This window comes from Homalodisca vitripennis, chromosome 3 (assembly GCF_021130785.1).
Source record: "Homalodisca vitripennis isolate AUS2020 chromosome 3, UT_GWSS_2.1, whole genome shotgun sequence".
Lineage (NCBI taxonomy): Eukaryota > Metazoa > Arthropoda > Insecta > Hemiptera > Cicadellidae > Homalodisca > Homalodisca vitripennis.
In genome coordinates, this window is record NC_060209.1 from 129,048,358 (window position 1) to 129,060,200 (window position 11,843).

An 11,843-nucleotide genomic window follows, 5' to 3' on the forward strand; every position below is an offset into this window, starting at 1 on the left:
GCAGGTGGTGACGTATCCCAAATAAGGCACCGCGGAGAGAGAGCCAAAGAATAGTACCCATTATGCTAATTAATAGTAAAACACAATGTTATCAACCTGGCACCGAGTTGTAGTCTAAATTTGAAGTATAACCTAAAGGTTTTTAACGGGATATTCCCCTGAATAATAGTCTCAGATAAATAACACGGAAGAAATTGTATTCATCTTTGTCTTGTGTGTGTAGAAATAGAATTTACGTATCCCAAATGTGTAGTTTGATGTTCTTTCTCGAGATCGTATCACTTAAATCCGATGAAGTGATTGAACAGAGTTCTCAAGCATAAAGCCTCATCCGTAACTACTTTTTAGTTTAATTTAAATATACTAATAAGTGTTTTCGAATTTTAGCAGTAATAAGAGAAATAATAACAACCATGGGGAAACAATGTATATGTATAGTAATATGAAATGCAAATTTTGCAAATTTGCAAATAGGATTTACAGTCTCTGTTCAAAATGGGAGCCACCAACTTGTATGCAAATTTCAGCACGGCGAATCATGTTCAGGAAAACAGTCTGCAATTCTTCTACTGGAATGTTGGCAATTTCTTGTCGTATGTTTTGCTTCAATTCTTCTAAAGTCCGTGGGTTGTTGTGATAGGACATTACCTTTGAGACGGGCCCCAGAGATAAAAATCGCAAGGCGATAGGTCGGGCGATCTGGCTGGCCACAAGTCTTTACTGATGGTTCTCTCTTTAGTAAAATCACTGTGGATTCGAGCGAGAGATCGACCAGAAATGTGACAGGTTGCCCCATCTTGTTGGAAGTACGCATATGACACTTCTTCTGGATTCAGTTGTGTAACAAATTCTTCATAGATTCCGTAGATAAACGTCTGTATTTAACTGTCTTCTCGAAGAATATTGGTCCAATGATCCGGCGACCAGACACTGCGCACCAAACACAAATTTTAAAGTCATGCAATGGTTTCTCATGGGTTACATGAGGATTGGTGTGTTGCCCAATACCGCGTTATTTTGAGAATTTACATACCCTGATAAGTGGAACCATTCTTCGTCTGTAGAAATGAATAAAAATGGATCCACGTTACCTTCTGCAATTTCTTGAAGAACCCATTGACAGTAACGTACACGTCTAGCCAAATCAACCTCTTTCAATTCCTGAACAACACTCACACGATAGGCATGCATTTTTAATCCATGCAGTATACGCCGACAAAGATGTTCGAGAAATTCCGACTTGTTGCGATAATCGTCGTGTTGACTTTGAAGGACTCCTTCCAATAATGGTTCTGTACATTGGCCACAGCTTCTGGTGTTCGTACAGTTGGTTGTTTGTCTCTCTTCATATTGGACACATTGCCTGTTTGTACGCCACTTTTTAATTAAATCCTGAAAGGTTGATTTAGCAGGAACTCGACCTTCAGGATACTTCTCAAGAAACTTTTCACGGACCGACATTATTGAAGTTGTACGAACATATTCCTCCACTATGAAAACACGCTGTTCTATTGAATACGGCCATGATCCACACTGCTCGGTCAAACACTCAAGCTACACTGACGTGGACAGATAGACAGGACAGGAACGGACGGCAGACAGTAGTGGAAGGGGAAAGGTCAATGTCCCGTCATGCTGTACATCGGCGCGCCTACGCCTCTCGGGACCGGTTTTATCTGGCCCACTCTGTATAAGAAGCAAGTATGAATGTATTAAATGCAATAAGGCCAAATAATTTAAAAAAAACTCTAATGAAAAGGATAATCTAACTAAAAGCAGGACAAGAAAGAAAGGAATGACAGGTGCACAATAAGCGCAATGGTCGTCAGGTTGGAACGCTAATGAGAGCACATCCTCAGACTAGCTAGAGAGAGCCATTGAAGATATCGCACTCGAACGCAACTATGTTTCCACGATGGACCAATCTTGCCAATATGTTGTTGAAATCGAAGTTAGTAGCGAATGTTTACGGCTCAGAACTATACGGGTTCCGAGTAACTGTAAGGATTTCTAGTGTAGATGTCAGCCAGGGAATTCAGGACTCTGCATGTGATTAAGTGAGTACCTTGAATAGAAGTAGAACGATCTACGTTGCTGCACCCGTAAGGCGAGGGATGGAAGATTGAGTTCATGATATAATTCTTGCATTTAAACATCCAGATACTCTTATCAAATACGGGCTCAAACCAAACGAATAAGTGACGCTGAAAAACTTCAAATCCATTCTTGACCCCAAGGGTGTAAGGAAACCATACAAGGCAGGCGAAATCAACAAGCTGCCTTACAAGACAACAATATAGGAGTTCGTTAATTCCCTTGGTCATTAAGACCTGTATGACATCTTGAGATAGATCCAAGCATACTGTTGGCTGGATGGCACAAAACGCTAAAATCTTTAACACCCTGATATAACCCATTGTTTCGTAGTTTTTCTCACCCTAGTTTTCAATTACTTACGTTGCTCTTGTTATCATATAATTTACTTCTCAGCCGCTGCTGATGATACAAAGTTAAAGTAGTGTGTATATATATAAACTACTTTATATATTGCTGCTTTCCATCCGGGGAGCCGGGCAGTAAAGTGACATGTCCTGTCTCATTCAAAATAAGAGGTATCGGGACACTTTAGCTACAATAAAATTATATGATTTCTGAAAAATCCTTTAGAAAATTACCTTATATACCTATATATAGATGTATTGATTACCTATAAACCTCTATGTATTATCTTGTTTACACAACCTAATTGAGTTAAAACAAAAACAAAAACCTCAATGTTATCAAATAATTTTTACCTTGTTATCAATGTTATCAAATAATTTTTACCTTGTGAGCTTGTTGAAAAATTTTATGTATAATTCGTTTTATTTTGGTATTCAATGAGTTTGCATTTAGACAGGATATATACTTGTTAATTTTTCTTTTTATGATTACTTAAAATATATAAAACCTATGGAATCTGTTTATGTAACAGTTAAATGAACTGAAATGCATGTTTTAGTAAGAAATTTTAGTTGTAATGGTTTCGTCGTAGTGTCAGTTCCCAAACATTGTTGTAATCCCTGGTATTAATCTTTATAATTGAGAGGTAAACAAGAGCTTTTACGGATAAATTTATCTTCTTCGCATTTATCTCAAGACCTAAACAATAGCTGACTGCACGGTGGTGACGTGGAGCGATACAATGCAGTATATGGATGTCCCTTGCTCGGGTTTTATCACTTAGGCCGTTGATAAAATTTACACGTTAACTGAAAATATATAATTTGTGCTTGTATAATGTTTGGTGTTGAAGGTAACGTAGCCAAGTTGATAGAATGAATTTGTTGTATTTTCAAAATATTCAATATATTGATTGCTAAAAAGGTTTAAAATTTAATTGAGCAAGATAAACTTAGTAAAGCAACGCTACATAGACACCATGTTGTTAGTCACGGAACATCATTAAAAATATGTTTTGAAAAACGTTTAATAGACTAAAAGAAATTAATAATTAATATTGTTGGAACCTTTATCTGTGAAAATATTCTACAATTTATGAGGAACGTATTCACTAACTGGAACGGTTAAAGAGTATTGTTAAATTCTCTTTATCGGAGATGTTAAGAGTATTAGTTTAAAGGGCAACACTAAAAATTTAAAACCACTATTGGATATACACATATATAGTGTATTTTTGTCAATTTATTAATATTAATATGCCAGTATTGAAATATAGTACTCGTTAATTCTCTATAAAACTGGAAAATCCACCTGTGAACATTTTACATAGTTAGTTTGATATTCATTAAATAATTTTTAAACGTAAGATACCATGTAAATACCATGTCTCGTAATTAGTGATATCATTATTTATTTAATATCATAGTATGTCACTTTATTGTAGCAATATTAACCAACATCTTTATATTACAAACAATCATTACATTACACTAAAAAGCGGATAACACAATATCCTGCCTTCCTCCATTAATTTTATGAACAAAATATTCAGTCAGTCATCATTATTTAGAATTAGGTTGAACTTTATACTCTGCCTAGGCAAATCACAGTAATTGAATATTTACTCTGCAGTAAGGGGCTGTTAAAGACTGTTAATTAAGCCATTTCAAGGCTTAAAATTTCGTGTTTTTCCAATATATAAATTTCTATTTTTAAATCAAACCAACTTAAACAATTGATTTAACTCTTATCATATGATATAATGAGACATTTGTTTATATTGTTATTCGATTTATAATTGAGCTTTTTATAAGTTTTACGTTAGTGGTGATCATTTTATTACTTGTTAAATTTTAAAGCTTTTCGTTTTTCAACGAATGCTATTGCTATTAAAGGACAATACTCTGACTGATGAATGTCTTATTTGAAATATTATTTAAAACATATATAATAATTTATTATCATATGCGTTGAAAGCCCAACGAAGAATTTTTTTGGGTAATCTCTCTGATATTCCATCCTGTGGTGATTATTGGTTCCATCCATGTCCTTCGATAATTATTGGTCTTTTCTATGGGCGATTTTGATTAAAAAACGTTAATTTCTTTATGTTTTGGAAAGATTCCATTTGTTAAGTTTTTTGTGATTAATAGCTCATGAAACGGTTTTGGAAATCAATAGACAAATCAGCTTTTATATTACAATCAAAACAACCCCATATGGACTTAACATTTTCTAAATTATTAGTATCGTTATTACACTTCACTCTTTAGATTCTTAACACGCAAAACTTTACTAAAATGTTAAAAATTGTATTACATTATTTTAATTAAAATATCAAATCAACTTACAACACAGATTTATTTTCAAAACAATTAAAGCTTTAATTTAACTTTTTATAATTTATATTGGCCAGTTATTTATTGTTTTGTTTGTGTTCAATTTTAGTGAACATTGAGATAAACACCATTTGTTTATGCAAGAAAATATTTATCAAAATATTTTTAGGCCTTATATTTTTAATACTATATCGAAGAACAATTAAAACAATTATTATTCAATACGATTTTATTTTTTAGACGAGGCCTTTCGAAACTCCAAAAAACCTGGAGTCGCTGATGATGAAACCTTTGGTTTCGATAGACCTCGTCCCAAAAAAAACCGCTATTGAAAAGTGTTTCATTAACATTTAGTACATTCTTTAATTTTTTTTCCAGTTGCTCCAAGAGTCTTCAATTATATTAAAGACCTCAGTAAAGGCTTACATATAACTGTTTAAATATCAGTTATTCCTATCTTATAACGTACACGGTTTAGAAACCTACACTGAGGTGTATATAACTTAAAAAACACAAACAACTCAGTGACGGTAAAGCAGATCGTAAGGTTGTCATGACAGCTTTTATTGACGTCATACGTCCAGGTGTGTTTGACACTACTGTTTACGTGAATTACAATGGCAAAATATATTAATTTACACACTACGTGAATATGGTTCATACATATATAGAGGGATATGTCTTAAAAGATTCTCTTTAATACTTACATAACAATTTTAAGGTCAAGTCTGTCAGTAACAATTTGATTGTTTGGTTAAAAAAAATTCATTGAATTGAATGTTTTACAATTAGCCCCATTTTTGAGAAAAACACAAGAATCTGGCCCTTTGCTGTGGTTTATAAAGTTTCTCAGGTTACCGCTGAGATAACTTTTGCTTTAGTGCCTACAACATTCATTATATCTTGTTAGCTCAAACTCCATAATATGTCTAGTAATTCTTATGTATTGCAAAATCTGTTTTTTAATACAGGAAATCAAAATGGCCTTAGACATATTGCGTTATTGAGGTGTCGTTTAGAAATATTAGGAAATTTTTATTTTTATTTAGTTACTTAAATTTTAGTATTTTGTTTTTATTTACTTAGTGCAAGTGTAAGTATACATCATTATACAAAATGTTTAATAAAGTATGTTTAAAACATTATTTTACTGTGCAAAAATTGTAAGGAATATTCTTTTGGGAATAAGAAAGTTTATTATTATATCTGTAATCTTTCTTGAGATAATGGTGCTCTTATTATTAAGTCTGAGATATTTTATGTTCATATAACGGACGCAAAGCTCAACTGAAATTTTACCTTAGGCTTTGAAAAGTTTTTATACTTTATATTATTAGGTACAATTCTTGCAGTTTGTTACTTAATAAACACTCTTAAGATTGTTTAGTGAAGTAAGGCATGTCGTTTGTGGGACAGGATATAATACTGTTCGGAGGTCTGAGGGATACATTTTAACACCTTGTTAACTAAAGGTGAGATGTTGATAAGTTATATATTTTTAATTAGGTAGCCATATAGCATAATACGCTCTTGTAAGCTCGCAAACATTGTGCGTGTTTTATAATCGTTGTTTGCAGACAAATTTTACATTTAGTTTGATTAATTATACTGGTGGAAACGATGAAAATCGCAGAAATAATTAATACACATTTTAAACAAGGTGACTACAGTGATATGGCAATTTAAACGTGTGACATAATATGCCACATGTAGCCTGAAATGTGTCATGACAACCTTAAGCATAGGGTAGTAAAGTAAACTTATAGGCTGGCGACTTTATATTGTAAAATGTAAACTCCCTGTAAACATTATAAGTACAAATCTATGATTTAATACAATATTGACTTTTGTTTTAAATATCCAACAATATAATCGTATTATCTTACTTATTTGTAGATATTTTTTATTAATTTTATGCACTTTGTACACTACATAAATCATACAGACGGGCATGATTAGGCAAGAGAAAGTGTAAACTAAGGAATATTTAGCTTCCTCTCTCACTTAGGAAGGGAATTAAAAGTTCAGTCAGTGACATTACTGTGAGAGTCGCGATACTTTCTCTTGACTCATGAACTAAAGACTATTCAAAGCATTTCTGAAATTCTTTCTTACATCCTTGCACCTATACTACACTTAACTTTTAGTATCGCGCATTAAAGTGGTTACGCCGTATATACTTGGTTACGGAAAGGAGCGAGGTGCACTTTTTAATACATAATATCTATCAAAAACAGCAAATGGGTTATAGCCAACAGTTTTTCATTATTGTAATGTAATTTATTAATCTTTAAATTTCAAGTTATTTATAATTGTATGAGTTTTTGTTTGATTATACTCATTTATAAAATAATGATATACTAAAACTATTTATCAAAATAACAATTTTATTAAAATTATGAATTTAAAAATTTATTATGTTTGAATTTGTATATCGCGTGCTAGTCAAACAACAATATAAAATTAGGTCCTAACAAAAATTAACATTCTTATGTAAAATCAAATTTTAAACCGAGCAGGATGGAGTATGTTGAATCGGATATAGTCAAATAACAAAGAAATTCAAATTTTATAAGACCAAACTTTAATAAATTATGAGCGCATACCGCTTGGAATTATTACAAACCTCGTTAAGGAAATGTATAAATATATGCATAATAATTTGTGTGTAATACCATAATTCAGGAAATATAGCCCAAATGATGTTTAATCAAAGATTGCCAAAAAAGCAGTAAAATTTAATGTTTAAACATATGCTCTGGGGCCGTGGACTAGCAAATAATGATGGAAAGTTTAAAAAACCGAACGCAGATGTTGATTTTTAACCCACATTATGCACTAGTAGGCCTAATAGGATAAATCAGTATGTTGTGATAGCTGACTTTAGGTTATCACGATAGTAATATGGCTTTTTTACTGGCAGGATATGTGTTAACAATATTGTAGGACAAAAAGTTTAATGTAACTTGTAAGGTAATTTTATTATTTTCTGGCATTTATAATCGATGTTTTTTGTATGTGGCACATGCCAAAATTATCGGACACGCTATAACATGTTGTATCAAATTTAATTTTGACATGCTTGCTGGAAATTGGTACTCTATTATAAGTAAATCCACGCACCTTTAGTAATTAACGCCGTATATAAAAACCACATTTAAAAATTATTATTAAAATTTATTATAACTTAATAATGATAACATATGTTTTAGATATAATCAAAACAATTCGAGTTGATTATAGGTTAAAAACCGGTTATAAATTAATTTTGTGAAGTAAATATTTATTTTCATGATACCTTATCAGGATTACATAGTTTTAACAGTGTTATATTACTGTTGTTGTATCTGATTCCTGTTGCTTGTTTGATGCCACGAGTTTCTACGACAAACAAGGCAAGTCTGAAGTATCGCTTACCTGCTACAACACAGTATTACCTTCGCAATATAGCTTTTCAAGAAAAAGAATTGTTTCCATTTTTGTGGAGATGAAAATCTTGGACTGTTTTGTGCTCAGTCTTGCTTGAAAGATCCCCAGGGATGTGGTTTCAGGTAAATCCATTTCACACCTGTAACATTGTAAAGGCTTCTCCATATGTCCGTGCTTTGTGGCCACTCCACCAGATTTTATATTATTACGTCAATTTTATTTTTTTTAATGTAAGGCATTCAAAAGGTCTACAAATAAAATGTGGAAAATAACCTATAGAGGGTGCTTAAAAAATATGTAGGTAAATATTTTGGTATATGGTTTAATAATACGAATATTCTCAAAAAATATTATTTCTAATATTAAGTTATATTTTCGCAACATTTAGCGGTCTATCTTTATTTAAAATATCAAAGCTCAGAATCATTTATTTAAGTTATGCGCGTTATACTTTTTTGTTGCATGTAGTTATGTCTTATTAGGGGTGGCAAACTATCTACAGAAAGATAAAAATACGTGGATTAATAATTACAAAAACAATAGTTCTTCATGAAAATGTTAAACGTTAAAATTTGATTCAAAATCTGACAAGAAAAAGAAAATTGTCATTGCTCACATATCAAATGTTTGTAAAGAGACCAAAGATTTTGATACATTACATGGTTATGAACGTATAAATAATTAAAAGCACAAAATTCTTTGTTAAATAAACTCTCGTAAAAAATTCTGCATCCATATGTGTTGTTGATAAAGTTAGATAGACCAAATTATCATTGGTTACATCATTACATCAAAATATTCATGAGTGTGTTAGTGAGTAATTTCCGTTACTATAGAGTCATATAAAACTGCACCATATTTAAGGCCAAAATACAATTACTTCATGTTTCAATACTGAAGCTAACTCTGCAGTGAGTATTTAATAGTACTACAAACACTCTAAAAGTTCGTTTTAGTAACCATCAAACCAAACATTGTAATCAACCCACGCTCATGAGGCTTTTCTTTTATCAAGTTGTTACCACACGTTTTGCTGAAAAACTCTCACTATATAAACCGCTTTAAGCTTAAGATTTTATAATTGAAAAACACGTGCATTAATACCTAATACTATTTTTTACATCATAGTTTTACTTGAAAATTTCAACTTAATAACAAACACATATACCCTATAAATATAATTCCTTTGTTACTTACTGTAGAATATCACGCATCATATATTTTCTTATTACAATCACACACCCACATTATACTGTTGCAATTAATAATTACATTCTTTTCTTTTGAGTTTTAATTAGAAACATAATTGATCCAGTATTTTCTAACGCTTCAAAATTTTCCGATACAGTCCACATTCTCTCGGTTAACTACTTATAATATTCTTTTTGCTTCAATCCCATTGTGTTTATAACAGTATTCATCTAACCAATCCACACAATATTTTCCTCACAATATGTTTATTTCAACAAGCAAATACTTAGTTGTTAGAGGGTAGTTACTAAAGGACCTACACCAAGGGGAATATCCTTGTCAGGTTTTATGAGTTGGGCTACACCGTGTTATATATTAACTAGTATTTTATATTAATGTTTTTCTTTTTCAGAAACCTCTCTACATATATATTTCTTTAAGCCTGTCTGCCATAGACCATGTTTTGAACAATGGTGACTTCAGAATTATTTGGCCAGTGAATAAAATCAATTTACCCTTCTTACTACGTGCAAAAGGAAGAAAAATGTGGGTTGCGTGTGTTTCATGTCAGAGCATAAAACCATTGCTAACATCATTACACTCCGAGGTTCTAAATTTAACAGGTACCCTCTAAAGGGTGGCCATTGAAAATGAGGATGTTAGATCAATATGTTACCTCCATCAATTCTCTCAGATATCCTGGCAGTTAAAAAAATTTCCCATATTAATTCGGGCTTTCGTATGTGTTTTAATCACGCCGGGTCCCAATCGTATATCAGTTTCATTTTGAAACCCGAGCAGGTCGATTGCAACAGTCCTCGCCACCACGAAAACGGACTATTCAGAGACAAGTTCGGTAAAGCACTCGCAAACCCGCAGTGCCCATTTTAGGAAAAGTACTGCCGCACGTATTGTGGGCCTTAGCACTCCATGACAATAGAATGTCTCGCAACCGTATCTGAGCAGAGGACGTGGCGTGACCAACATAAATCAGCTGCCGTTACCTTTGCAGGCAGATTCGCCGTACTTTTACCAAGCCGGCTTCAAAGGACTCTTCGCCTTGTTTGCCGCGGCAAAGGTCTTGGTTCCCAGTGGGTGACTTGGTAATACAAAATCATTCCCACACAGAGATACTTTTACAGCACTCTTTTTTTCAATCTACCGGATCTTGGAAGGCGCGTGTTTGATCCTTCCGGGCTGGGAATCTCGGTATCGTTTCGCTGCAGAAAGTCAGGGTCATACGCCACACACTTTAGGTCAGAACTTGAAGCAGGCCTTTGTGCATTCGTCAAAAGTCCTTGTAGTTATGACCGCGGCAATGGTCGTCGCGAGTATCCCACGAGGATAATTTCAATTGGGTGAATCCCGTGGTGAGAGCGATTGTTTTCACAACGCAGCTTCTACCATAATCATCTCTCCAGCGTTGGGCCCGTCCGGCAGTCTTAAAGATCAGCTAGCTATCCCTGAAATAGTGTTTCAGTAAATCTCATCAGGCATGTAAAAACAGTTGTAGCTGTCTCACAGAAAAAAATAAGCTCAACCCGGGTGATTTAAAAAATGCGTTGACGGCTATGTCCAGTGTGGCAGGACATGACATTTAAATTTACGTGTGTTTAAAACGGTTCTGGTCTAATAACCACTATCGTAATACGATGGGACCATCAGTTCTTTTTTAAAACTGTATGTTATTTATAACTATAATTAAAAGTTACTAGAGTAATTTTAAACGTAGGGCCATTAGTGAGGTATTAATAAATTGCTAAATTATAAACGTTACAAAAGAGAGACTATTCACAACTTTTTGATAACGTGTAGGGTTAGGGTATACGTTGAAATTTCAAAATGGTAAACTAAACTCTCTAGGGTAGGAAGGATGGATGGTCAAGGGGGAACCAGAGAATTCAGTTAAATGTACGTCAAGAATATACAGTTTCAAAATGACTGTCTGCATTCTAAAAAAGGCGAAATGTAATATAATAATTCCTCTTTTTTTAAAATGGCCAAAAAGTTTCATACGCTATTTTTTGTTCATCAGGTTTGTTAAATTTTGTAAGTATAGTTTTTGATTAAAACCTAATTTGTATGCAAGGCTTTTAAGGCCCATTACGAGTTCCTTATATGCTTGTAGCTCGTTTAATTAACGAACATATAAAGGCTCCTTTAGTCAAAGTATATGATCATTTTACTTTACGCTAGAAAGAAAACTTGTACCAATATCGCATTTTACTCACAAACGTGTGTAAAATAAACCTCTCTCATTTACTGTCACTGTTTCCACCGTTTTTCTTTTAAAGCCTAAAGTATAAAGAGCTTTCACAACCACCAAAATATGTATTAATTGAGGGAGGAAATAATTTAAACGGTTTTTACCTTTACTACCATAGAAATCTAAAAAACCGTTTAAGGATGTTCAGGTAGAAACATTTTATTAAGTAAAGAAAC